We start from the raw sequence: 11389 nt of genomic DNA, 5'->3' as shown, positions 1-11389 counted from the left end.
TGCATATATACATCTATGTATTTATAAAGAAATGTTTCTATATATTTGTATGGACAATAATGAAAATTTGAAACATTATGACAGATAACTAAATAAAAAAACCCCAGAGTACGTACACGTACTTAGAGTATACAGCATATCAACAAAAACTAAACATAGGTCAGTTTCACACAGTTCTTAGTTCTTCAGCTTTTGCTTGTACATTTCCCCGCCAGAAACGGGTTTTTTTCGCCGCAACGACGCATCTCTGACGCTCGGGGTGCGTTTGCTTTCTGGTTTTGCTTTGCAGCTGCTCCACTCGAATTCGGTTTCTGTCTTGCCATTCGGTTCAAATTATCGCGCTTGTGCGGTTGTGCGGAGCGGACGAGTTGGAATAACCAGCGAGGTTCAATATTTTCTGTACGGGCGCATTGTTTGAGGCTCGTTTAGAGAACTGCAGGCGTTCAAAACACGGAATCGAATTCGAATAACATAGCCCCCTCCACAAAACCAAATCAATCCAATTCAAATCGTTCGCGAGTCGAAAGTGAAATTCGTCGCAGCACAACGGTAAATCAAAGCCAGACGCGTTTTTTGTTCAATGAATGGAATAGCCAGCTAACACAAATCCCGCTAAAATAATAAAATTTAATTACAATTTATTGTAACCCCTTTAATAATTAGCATTGCAAAGAGTCTATGCTAAAGTGTTTAACAGTTTAACAAATAACAGAAATATCGGTGATTTTGGTGTGCAAGAAAATTGAGAAAACCAGAAACCAAAACAGAGATCCGCTGATTTAAGACGAAAGAAGGTACGAAATATACATACGTATAGAATATGTATGAAGGTACATACGTATGAATTTGGTCTGTCATAAAGGTATACACATCGTGGAGTTTCTCTTTCCCACCCCTTCGAAAAGCAACAACATCGCGAGAGATGTGAGGGAGTTGTGCAGCATCAAGGATGCCGAACTGAGAGAGTGTGTGTGCGTGAGAACTTCTGCAATAATGTCCTTGGCAATAAATAGAAGTTGAGAGCGGCGAACCGCTGAAATCTGAGCACAAAAGTGACGGATATCTATAGCGGAAACTGAGTAGTTATGGGATTTTAATAAATGAATAGAAATATAAATGAGATATGAAAGGAAGAGAAGTTAGAAACGTTACATCATGTTAATACTTAAAACCTCAAACACTTCTTTTAACTAATCAAAACGAATAAAACTCAATTAAAATAACTTAACAGTTCTAAGAAGAAAGCGGCACATTGTTTATTTATTATGGTATAGTCCACGTGTTATAATCCATAAAATTATATTTTATAATGTTTTGTTTTATAAAGAAATCACCATACGGCGCGGAAACAAACCTAGGCACATACATACATTCATATATATGTTTATACTTTGTTGGCACGTTGATAATCTTTAGTAGCGATCTCAGCTGATGCTGATTACTCCATTTAAAACAATATAAATTAATTCTGACTTACACACTCGTCGAGTACATTGACATTAAGTGTAAATTATCGCTTGTATTAATCGTGTGCTGAATTAAGTATTATATCACACTTTTTGACAAATGTTTGCTCTCACGCAAAATCCGCTAATCTCTCTCTTAAAACGCTCTCGAGTGTTTATAAACAAAATCGTAATTCGCCAGCCGGCAGATGAGATTAATTTTTAGAATGAGAAAGTACGTCTGTCCGTACTTATATGACACCTGTTATCAAATATGAGGAAATCTATACAGATCTTGCTTCTTATAAGGCCTTCTTTTCCATTCTATACATACATACCTTTATAAACATAAAATACCATTAACATTGTATTCCTAAAAGCAAATATCGATTTAATGACCTTTTGCCCGTATAGTCTACTCAAAGATTCTGCTCGAGGATAGACATAAACGGATTTCGTATTCTAATTTTGTTCTATTTTTTGCTTCTGCTTTTCAAAGTCAACATATTTCAAGAACAATCAATAGAGGAATATAAAACAGAGAAGAACACTAGCCAGTAGTGAATTGGTACAAAGCGAAGAGCTTTTGAGACCAGACTAATTTATAATGCCAACCAATTTGCGATTTGGGGGACTGATAACGATCTGCGGACCTAAATGAAGTTTAGAATAAGCTGGCTCACATTAAAACTGGCCAGTTCCTCACGAAATCGAATTGAGATGTAAAGCGAAAAAATACACGATGCAGAGAAATTTATCGACAAGCTGTTTCGTATCTTTAGGATACTTAGCGCAGTTTCCCAGATGTATCTTTCAGATACTTTCCTCGCTGCTTGTTGCCCTAGGGCCGGCTAATCAACGCGTGGTTGTCTCAGGTCGCCTAACCATCGCTATTAATCTTTTCGGTTTTGTTAATCATTTCCAGAGTGTCTGTTTAAATTTTTTTGTTTGTTTGGTTGCCTGGCCTGCATACAATTTGCAACACGTTTTGTGGGCTTTTGTTTTGCTTTTAGCTTTCCATTTCACTAAAGTGATGTTCTGTCTTTGCCCGCAGCCCCGAAAAATCCGTCCATTCGGGGTTCCGAAACTCATCTTTCATTTCCATGAGAAGGTTATCAAACGATCTTTACATTTCAGCATTCGAAAGTTTACGTTGGGTGCTAATTGGATTTGAGAAACGCAATTAATTAAACTCGAATGCTTAAGGCCATGTTACTCTTTTGTATATAGAAAATTTGTTAGGTATTGCACTTATTTCGTAGTAACTGTCTGGGTTATTCAAACTCCAATTTTATATATCTGTAAATATTTACTCGAGACAGAAGCAAAACTCATCAGCTTATGCAAATTCAGGGCAGAAAATTAAATGACTTTTTTTGTGCTGGCTGGTTCCGATGAAAGCCTGCTCAGAAATTCTAATGAAATTCACTCACAGTGACACAATTATGCGATGCCCTCAGGTGTGATTCGTTTGTTCCTACGCCAAGTAGCAAAATTTACATATGGATCTTCATACATTCATATCCCTCACCCGGCCTGGGGTAAAGTGTCATAAAAAAGTAACCCACATTGGCCCACAAGGGGTTTCCTAACGGACCCTAAAATGTTATTATTATAAGTATTTATTTTGTAGTTTTCTTCATTGTTTACCTTGTTTTGCGCAATTTTTTATGAAGTGCGCAAAAGTTTATGCGGCCTCGTCTCAAGAGAAGTCGAGTAACTTTTGGGTCTGGGCAAATAAACAGCGATGAAAGAGCCGTTAGGTGACCCCAACCAACCCTCGAGGGGCCAAACCAATTTGCATGAAATGTGGCAATAAAGAAAAAGAAAAACTATCAAACTGAAAATGGTGAGTGGCTGTTAAGAACGAAGAATATGTGAAGTATTCCCGATGAAATGTGGGAGGAATCCGTACTAAATAAAAGTGAAGTGATCTCAAAACATTAATACATCCGTTTATCCATCAGTTTATTAGACTAGATTAAATATTTACATAGTCCTATAAGATTGTGTTATATTATCTACTATTTAAAATGTTGTTTATGTGCAAACGTAAACGGACCTACCCGAAGAATGTTTATTTTTTGGGTCATTGCCTCGATCTAATGTTCCCAAACTAAGACGAGTACTTGAATCAATTTGAGTCCCTTGAGTAAACAAGAAAAATTCCGACCATGGCTACTTGACTTTCAAGTACAGACTGTTCAATTTTAACACTTAGACACACATGTCAAATGCCTAAACACTCACCCGTTTTATCAATAGAATAAAACGGACAACCAAACTGAACCAAAGTGCAAAAGTTCTACCTTCTATATAAACATTTTATTGACGGCATTTTGAAAGACTACTGAAATAAACAAAAAAGGGGTTATTTGTAGTTAAGGAATGATTGAACTTCACTATATCAGATAACCAACGCCTTATCACCAACACCGGAGTCGCAATACGACAAAACACCGGTTCTGTCTGCTGATTCTACGTCATTGATGAGAAATCGCGCTGGTTATCACAGAGAAAAAACTGGTTGAAGAAAGCTGAAGGCACGGCGTTTGTGGACTTCTGCCTAAATTTGGTGACAAACTTTACGATTCCAATGAATTTCGAGATGAATCCCGCGAGAAAACCCCACCAAGCTAAGAAAACAAGACCGATTGAGCAGGTGTCTCTCAGAGATGTGCGATCAGCTGATTATTCAACACAAAAACTTGTGGGGAGAGACGACACACGCAAAATAATAATTGGTTTTCTACACATTTTCTTCTCTATTGTTAAATTTAGCATTGAGCCATTGGGAGCGCAGTGCGTCACAGTTCTCTCAGTATTTTCATATGAAACATGCGCCTATAGTATTATATAGTATATCTAGCGCGGCTATGTAGTTATAGGGTTTCTTGATCTAGCCTAAGCTCAAACTACTGGAAAGAATCAGCTGATTGTTGCTATACGTATAAAAACGTGCTACTTAATTCTAATGCTGATTCTCTGTTTCCTTCCTTCTCTGCCAACACTCAATATTCTTATCAGGGTCAATTATTATCAGTTCATAGTTTTTCTTTATCTCTGAGCTTGATAGCGATAAAATAAAAAGAAACATTAGTTAATTGCTGTAGCCAAGTGTCGCTGGGAAGAAATGTGGCTGCAAATATTTTGTGCGGAGTGGGAAACTGGATATGTAAATTTAATGCCTGATTTCCATAGCATATCTGCTATTGATTAGATAGATAAACGAAGCAGATAGCCGTTCGTTAGCGAAATAACCGCTACTAGAGTTGGCAAAATTTGCACATGACTGACTAGCTTGGAGTAGATCTCAGGCAAATACTGAAAATGGCATTTCCTTTAGCTCATGAGCACTTTGTCGAAGCAATTAATCACAAATTACCTAGAACAATATCTTAATTTCCCTTTTTCATTTCTATTTGCAGTTTCGGTGAGTCGATCTGTTTACTCAACTGTGATTAAGGTTTTGGTGACGGGATAATAGCAAGATTCCTGTCAATTGGGTAAGCTTTGGATTAAATTAGAATGATTGGAATGACCAATGTTAAATACCGGAATATTCAGTTTTATTGTACCAATTTTGTTAAATGAGCTGCCTTGATTTATCTCTCACCACGCGAATTTCGATCTCTGGGCGAATTTTCATCTGGCAAGCAATTAAGTCTGCCTACGTCAGTTTCTATTTCAGTTGGGCCTAGGTTGACACCTTCAATTGAAATTGATTATGGGACGACATCATTCACGCACTTATTTAATTAACAAAAGCGTCAGGAAAAACCAAGACTCCGAGTTGACAACCAATTATGATTTAACACGGTTAAGTGTCTAAATCTCAATGCTAAATTTGTATTCTCCTAAAAGATTTCGAGGAATTTCCCCCCAATGCTACACCGCAGATAGTTTCGTCAAGGGAAAGGAGACCTTCGATGGACTTTCCATGTTAAAGACACATATTTTCGTAGGTGGTACACCTCGATGAACTACTTCAAGTGCACCGAAGGCAGTGGGCAGAAACCTAGGCAAAAGTCCAACGAGATTTGCGTGTTTAAGGCCACTGCTTTTTTTTTTATAGAAACATATGTGCTCATGCTTGTAGTTTATGTATAATTGCCGGCAAGATCTTTGTTAGATTTTCTGGCTGCTTTTCAACTTCTGCCATTGTAATCGAGACCACGCATAGCAGACATTCAATATGTTGACTCAATGAGAATTCGTTTTCTTTTTGTCATCGAAAATTGGGTCTTGGTCGTGAGAGAAATACGCACGAGGGCGTAACGCACTTGATGAGCCAACTCTGCGAGCCAAGTACACACTTTGGATATTTTGGTTTTCAATTTTATTCAACTCTCGGTTCTCTTCTGACTTAGTCACTCTGTTTGATAAGTGGGTCAAGTCTGAAGCGTTTGTTTTTAATTTTGTTTTGCATTAGAAAAAGTGAAATCGGCAATGTTTTTAAATGCTGTAATTAACTCTTAATCATCGACGCTCTGTCTACTGCTCTTTGATTTATTTTTCCGTCTCCGCTTCTCTGCCTGACTGCCTGCCTTCCTCCCTCTTTCTAATTATCACTTACACTTTTGTCGTAAGATTCTTTGTAATTAGTCGACAATTTTTTCATGTCGAAGCTTGTGATTTGCATTTTCTCCCTGTCAACCGTTCAGATGTAATTACTGCTTAATTATTTATTTATTTGCAGTTTTTTCTAATGTTAACACCTTGGCTAGATAGCAATGTTGATTGGCATTGGATTTTGTCTAGACGGGGCGAGGAATATTTTATTAGTTGGGTGAAACTCCATAGAGTAGTTAGATGTCTGCTTCAACCTTAAGATACTTGCTGGAGAAGCTTAAATTAATTAAGATACATGGACTTATGTTGCTTAGAAAATTAGTAATTATGTTTGGATAGCTCATTATAATACATAGCTCATTTTTGCATGTTTTCGTACAGTCAAATTTGCTTTAACTTGTACTGTTTTTTAAGATTTCTTGAATTTTCTTTGTATTTCCTTTAATCTATCTACCTAGTGCGGTGTCAGGCCCAAGACTGTTTTGTTTTCTTGCTTAGCTCCAGCGATTACACAACCAGCTCAAACACACGACGAGGCGTTGTCGATGGCGGAAAAGCCGGTGAGGAGGAGGCAGGTGAGCAGTAGTCTGCCCACCAGCAAACAAGAGAGAGACGCCTAATTAAGTTTTTCCCCCCACCTGGCAACGAAATTTGTCAAAGAATATGGAAATCGCGGTAAATTGAAAAACTTACATATCTTAAAGCCGGGCTTGTGGGCTTGCATCGATATGACTGAATTGGATTGAATATGGATTGAATTTCTTGTGCGAGATTCCAGAAAGTGTAAATGGTATTTCCAAGCTGCGGAGAAACTTTTTTTTCTGTAGTATGACTCAGCAATGTGATTTGATTAGCTGATTGTATAATTAAACTCCATTCTACTTCGTTATCATCTCTATTCATAATTAATTGAAATTTTGAATACCCGGCTTTTGGGCAGTAAATTAACTTTAATTAAAACTGACAGCAATGGAAATCATGGTACGGAAATGAAGTTTCTTGGCCAACAGAAACTATAAATAAAATAATTTCTCATTTACAGACCTCTATACATATGAATGAGGTTGTATAAACCATTATTTATAGAAAAAGTGCATTTAGTTAGTTTGTCAAAGCTTGTTGTGCAAATACTTTTATTTGAGATATAAACTTTTATATCTTTTCTCACTGAAACGCGCTGTAAATGTATCTTCCGCTTCTCGCTCAGTCCGCCATAAATTTAAGAAAAACGAGTGTTCCGTTAGCTTCTTTTTCAGTGCCCCCCTCACTGGTGACCGCAAATACGATCATCACATTTCATCACCCACAAGAACCAAACCGCTTTCATCTCAGTGGAGATCTCTGACTAAGACTTTGGACTTGTATTAATGCCTCGGAGATTTTGCCATGACAACAACATCAGTGTATATATCGTTTACCGTTTAAAAAGGCGAAGAGGAAGATGTTTATGCACTTGAACGCCATAACAAAAGTTGCCTCTTCAACCGCAAAATAATGAGTTGCAACAGCACCAAAAAAAAAAAGAAAAAAACCAAACAACAACAAAAAAAAGAGAACAAAGACAAGCCCCGAGAATTTCATCATTTTCTTACCCGCAGACCGGTGAGTTGGAGAAGCGTTTTGGGTCAAGTCAAACCCAGAACCAGACCCAGACCCAAAGCCAAAACCAAACCGCACCCGTTCGCAAAGCAAATCGGCTCATTGGACTCCTTGGACAACTAGCCAGGCAGCCAGGCGGCCACTTGACGGCTGTCTGCATCCTGTGTGTGCGCTGGGCATATTGAGTTTCTTGGGTTTCTGGACCCGGGCTAACAGCTGGGCTGGAAACCTGTTTAGATCTTGGCTTGTACTACGGCAGCTGTAAACAATCAGAGCTAACTGCCTGCCAGGCACTCAGCCATGAAAAATGAATGATGATAATGATGGTCAAGTCAACTGTTACCAGAGGGGACTCCAAGTTCTCCACCGACAGTCATTGACCAAAAGGCCCGAGCCTCCTTCCAAGCTCCTGGACTTTTTTTGTCTTCTCTTGGAGCCGGAGAAACTCGATTTTGTATCTACCCCAAAAGTGCGAGTATCTCAAGTCTGGCTAAAGTCTTGGTCGCAGTTCTTAGTGCTACTACTGCACAGAGAAAAATCTACACTGTATCATAATATCTTTTAAAGATATGCTGTAGATTTTAATAGGAATATAACAACAATGGGCATAGGAAAATATTAAATTTTTTGTTGGGTTTAATAGTATATTAATAGGCTTAATTACGTATGGTATGCAGTTAAAAATTGTTTTGAGCTGTGTACTTTGCGGCCTGCCCTTTGCAACTCGCTCGTTTGGTTTATGGCCTCTCAGGTTGTGCTTTTTACTCTATTTGTTTGTTGTCTATATGGAGGAGCCAAACCGGTTGCCAGGTTCATAGGCGATGCTCTGCTGAAAGTCGCCTCAGTCTACGTCTATAGCTTATGTATATATATCTCTCTCTCATTTATTGCTGCACTTCCATCATTGATTTGTCTGTGTTCTTTCCGAGCTACGAATTTTTACTTGCAATTGGTATTGTGGGGGTTATCAGTTGGAGATCGCGGTGCGGAATCAGTTATAACCCGTTCTGAGAGCGGGGTTTATATGGTTGCACTTTTTTCGATTGTGGGATGGTTAACCTGATCCAAAGTTTATTGACTTTGTCTTTGCTCATGGGCTTTGTGAAGAAGATATTTCATTACAATATCTAAAAATAGAAGATCATGCTTAAATAATTTTGTTTTATCTACGAAAGACAAAGCCACTCATGGACCATGATCGCAACCTTTGGTTGAGCTGCGGCCTACTCTTTCATTTGGCTGTCAGACAGTTAACGTATTCCTCATTCTGCAAGTTGCCATAAAAAGACTTCAATTGCCAACTGTCAACTAGTGGGGAAACTGGTTAAACTTTTTTGCAAAAAAAAGGAGAAAAACTCGGAGGCTAAAATCAAAATTGTTTGACTGTTGCATTTGGTGCACATTTCTGCCGGTTTCTCTTTATGGCCAAGACAAGTTCTTGACACTCATCGAGCGCACGAAATGGTAAAGACGCCCACAGATACTCGCTATAAACACAAGTGTATCTGTAGGCAAAGTAGTATTGTAGCCATAAGTTGGCTACTTAAGCCGAAACATGGGCTCAAAGAGAGATTTATTGAATCATACATTTGGTTTTTTGGTTGCAGCCGAGTAATTCGACTAACGCAGAAGTAATCAACGAAGCGTGCCACTCGAAAACATGCAATATTGCCAGTCCCCACCTGATATCTACTCCTCTTTGGGCCAAAACGCATTCATTATTAGTTTGCCCACATAATAAATGATGTAAAAAGTAGGCGTACTCGCAATACACCACGCCAATAGGCGTCAAAGTGGGTGGAAGTGGCGCTGGAGGGGAGCGGAAAAAAATGCAAACTATCAAATAGTTAAGTATACGAAAATAGTTTTCGCTGCGCACCATAATTTTTATTTTTTATGAAAATGATACAAATGTGTTTTGTAAATTGCTGAACGGCAGGCAACAAAATGAGTTATTTCTATACATTTTTATTTTAGCCTCTTTTGGCAATCATTGTTCGATTTCGATGAGTGTGTTAATGAGTGTATGCATTTTGCACACAGTACTTTCCAAACGTTTCTCAAGTTGATTTTGCAAGAAAAACTAAAATTAACAACTAACAACATATAACAGTAAAACTTGTAGAAAGGATGTAGCAGACAGAGCTACAGAGCATGCAAAAATTGCAATTTAAACAGCCAGTTTAAATTGGTCATAAATCTTTTATGTCCCTTTTTACGATAGCTTGCTTTTAAAAAACGTGATGTATTTTATATCCAGATTTTTTAGTATTTGGACAAGAGTATTGAAAGTGCTACTGCAGCTGGCGAGCCTTCCCTTAGCTTGGATCTATCTATCCATCAAAATGGGCAGCGTGTTGCACGTGCTCTGTACACCTTAGGATACCTCATAGATGGTAGATTGTATGGCAGCGACAAATTTAACTGCTGCCAGTCGCCGAGCTTAATCGTTTAGATGCTGTTCATTGCTCATAATGATCGTGCTGGCCAGATTTGGGGGATCGGTAGCCGGAGATTGCTATAGAGATGGAGGCAGGAGACTACTGTGCGCAGGTAAATCAAGGTGTGCTGTGCTAAAAACAAAAAAATAAGGTAAAAAAATAAACCTGCCAGCTGAGCTAAGCTCCAATCCGCACTTCAAACTCACTCTCCATGGGGGCTGCACAATGTGTCTGGTGTCTTGGCCTAACTGCTTTCGAGTATTTTACGTTAATTTACGCCAAAGCCGTTGAGGAGATTTTCGCAGCAGTTGGTTGCATTGCTTTCGGTTTCATTATGAGTGGAAAAATCATGCAATGGCCACGGCTTTGGCTTTTGGCTTGGCTTGGCTTGTCTTGGCAGTTGCACACTCCGATTGCCAGTTGCAACACCCATTTTGTATCGTTACTCTGCGGTTAATCATATTTCTTTCCATCTGTCTGTTGTTAAATTAGCAGCTGCGCTCAGACAGCAAACATATTGTGCTATTTGCAGGATATTTCAATATGCAAAACAGGCAAAAGAGATTTGTTTTTATTTTTTATTTTCTTTTTGTTATGGTGTTTATTTTTTAGTTTTTCCCTGCTGTGTCTCTGGAGCTCTGTAGATAAGTGACGCTTCCCCTCGCACTTTTTTGTGGCGGTCTTTTTGGTTTTACGCGCTTTGCTGACTCTGTGTGATTTTCCTAATTGGATTTTCCGTCTTGGCAAACACTGTTGCCATGTCTGTTTTGAGTTCGCTCTGATTTGGCATTGTCCAAAGTGTCAATTGGATTTGAGAACTGTTTCATTACAGATATCTTTCAGGGCATGTGTGAAAGTGCCGGCGAGGAACTTAAAGCCAAAATAATAACACAAATTTAATGATCTTCGCACTGTTGATTACGTCTTCGATTGATGGCAATGATTTATTGTTATTTTTACGACCAACACTCGGAGTGGCTTGCGAATTGAATTTATTTGCCTGTCCTACTGTAGACCCGATAAAAATACATTCGGTTCCCCCATAAAATAGATTCAAAATCGAAACAACAGCTGCCGAGATGTTTGACCAGCTGAGCAATATTATTTGGATTGCGCTTTTTTCTGCCATTTTTTCTATGCCACTTTCACTTGCCAATTTTTTTTTAACAGCCCACACTCGCTTTTGAGGAAAAACATATATTTTTCCATAGTTTTCTATTATTGTTGAGTGCAATAGCAAACTTATTCAATTCTAGTTAAGACAAATAATGTCAGGATATCACAATTTTAGAGAGTGTATCTTAAGATTCTGAATCTGGTTTTTTGGAGGCT

At 38.4% G+C, this 11389-nt stretch overlaps 1 long non-coding RNA gene across 2 annotated transcripts in view; it reads left to right on the top strand.

Annotated features, from left to right (window-relative positions):
• The first annotated feature begins 311 nt into the window (after nucleotides 1–311).
• Nucleotides 312–11389, top strand: part of LOC117151060 — a 36227-nt gene continuing 25149 nt past the window's right edge. For both annotated transcript variants that reach the window (XR_004460804.1, XR_004460803.1), the window contains exons 1-2: nucleotides 312–794; nucleotides 4874–4878. This is a non-coding gene — a long non-coding RNA (uncharacterized LOC117151060). The remainder of the gene's footprint in view (nucleotides 795–4873; nucleotides 4879–11389) is intronic.

This window comes from Drosophila mauritiana, chromosome 2L, assembly GCF_004382145.1.
Source record: "Drosophila mauritiana strain mau12 chromosome 2L, ASM438214v1, whole genome shotgun sequence".
Classification (NCBI taxonomy): Eukaryota; Metazoa; Arthropoda; class Insecta; order Diptera; family Drosophilidae; genus Drosophila; species Drosophila mauritiana.
Note: the sequence above shows the minus strand (reverse complement) of the source record. Positions and strands in the feature narration are given on the sequence as shown.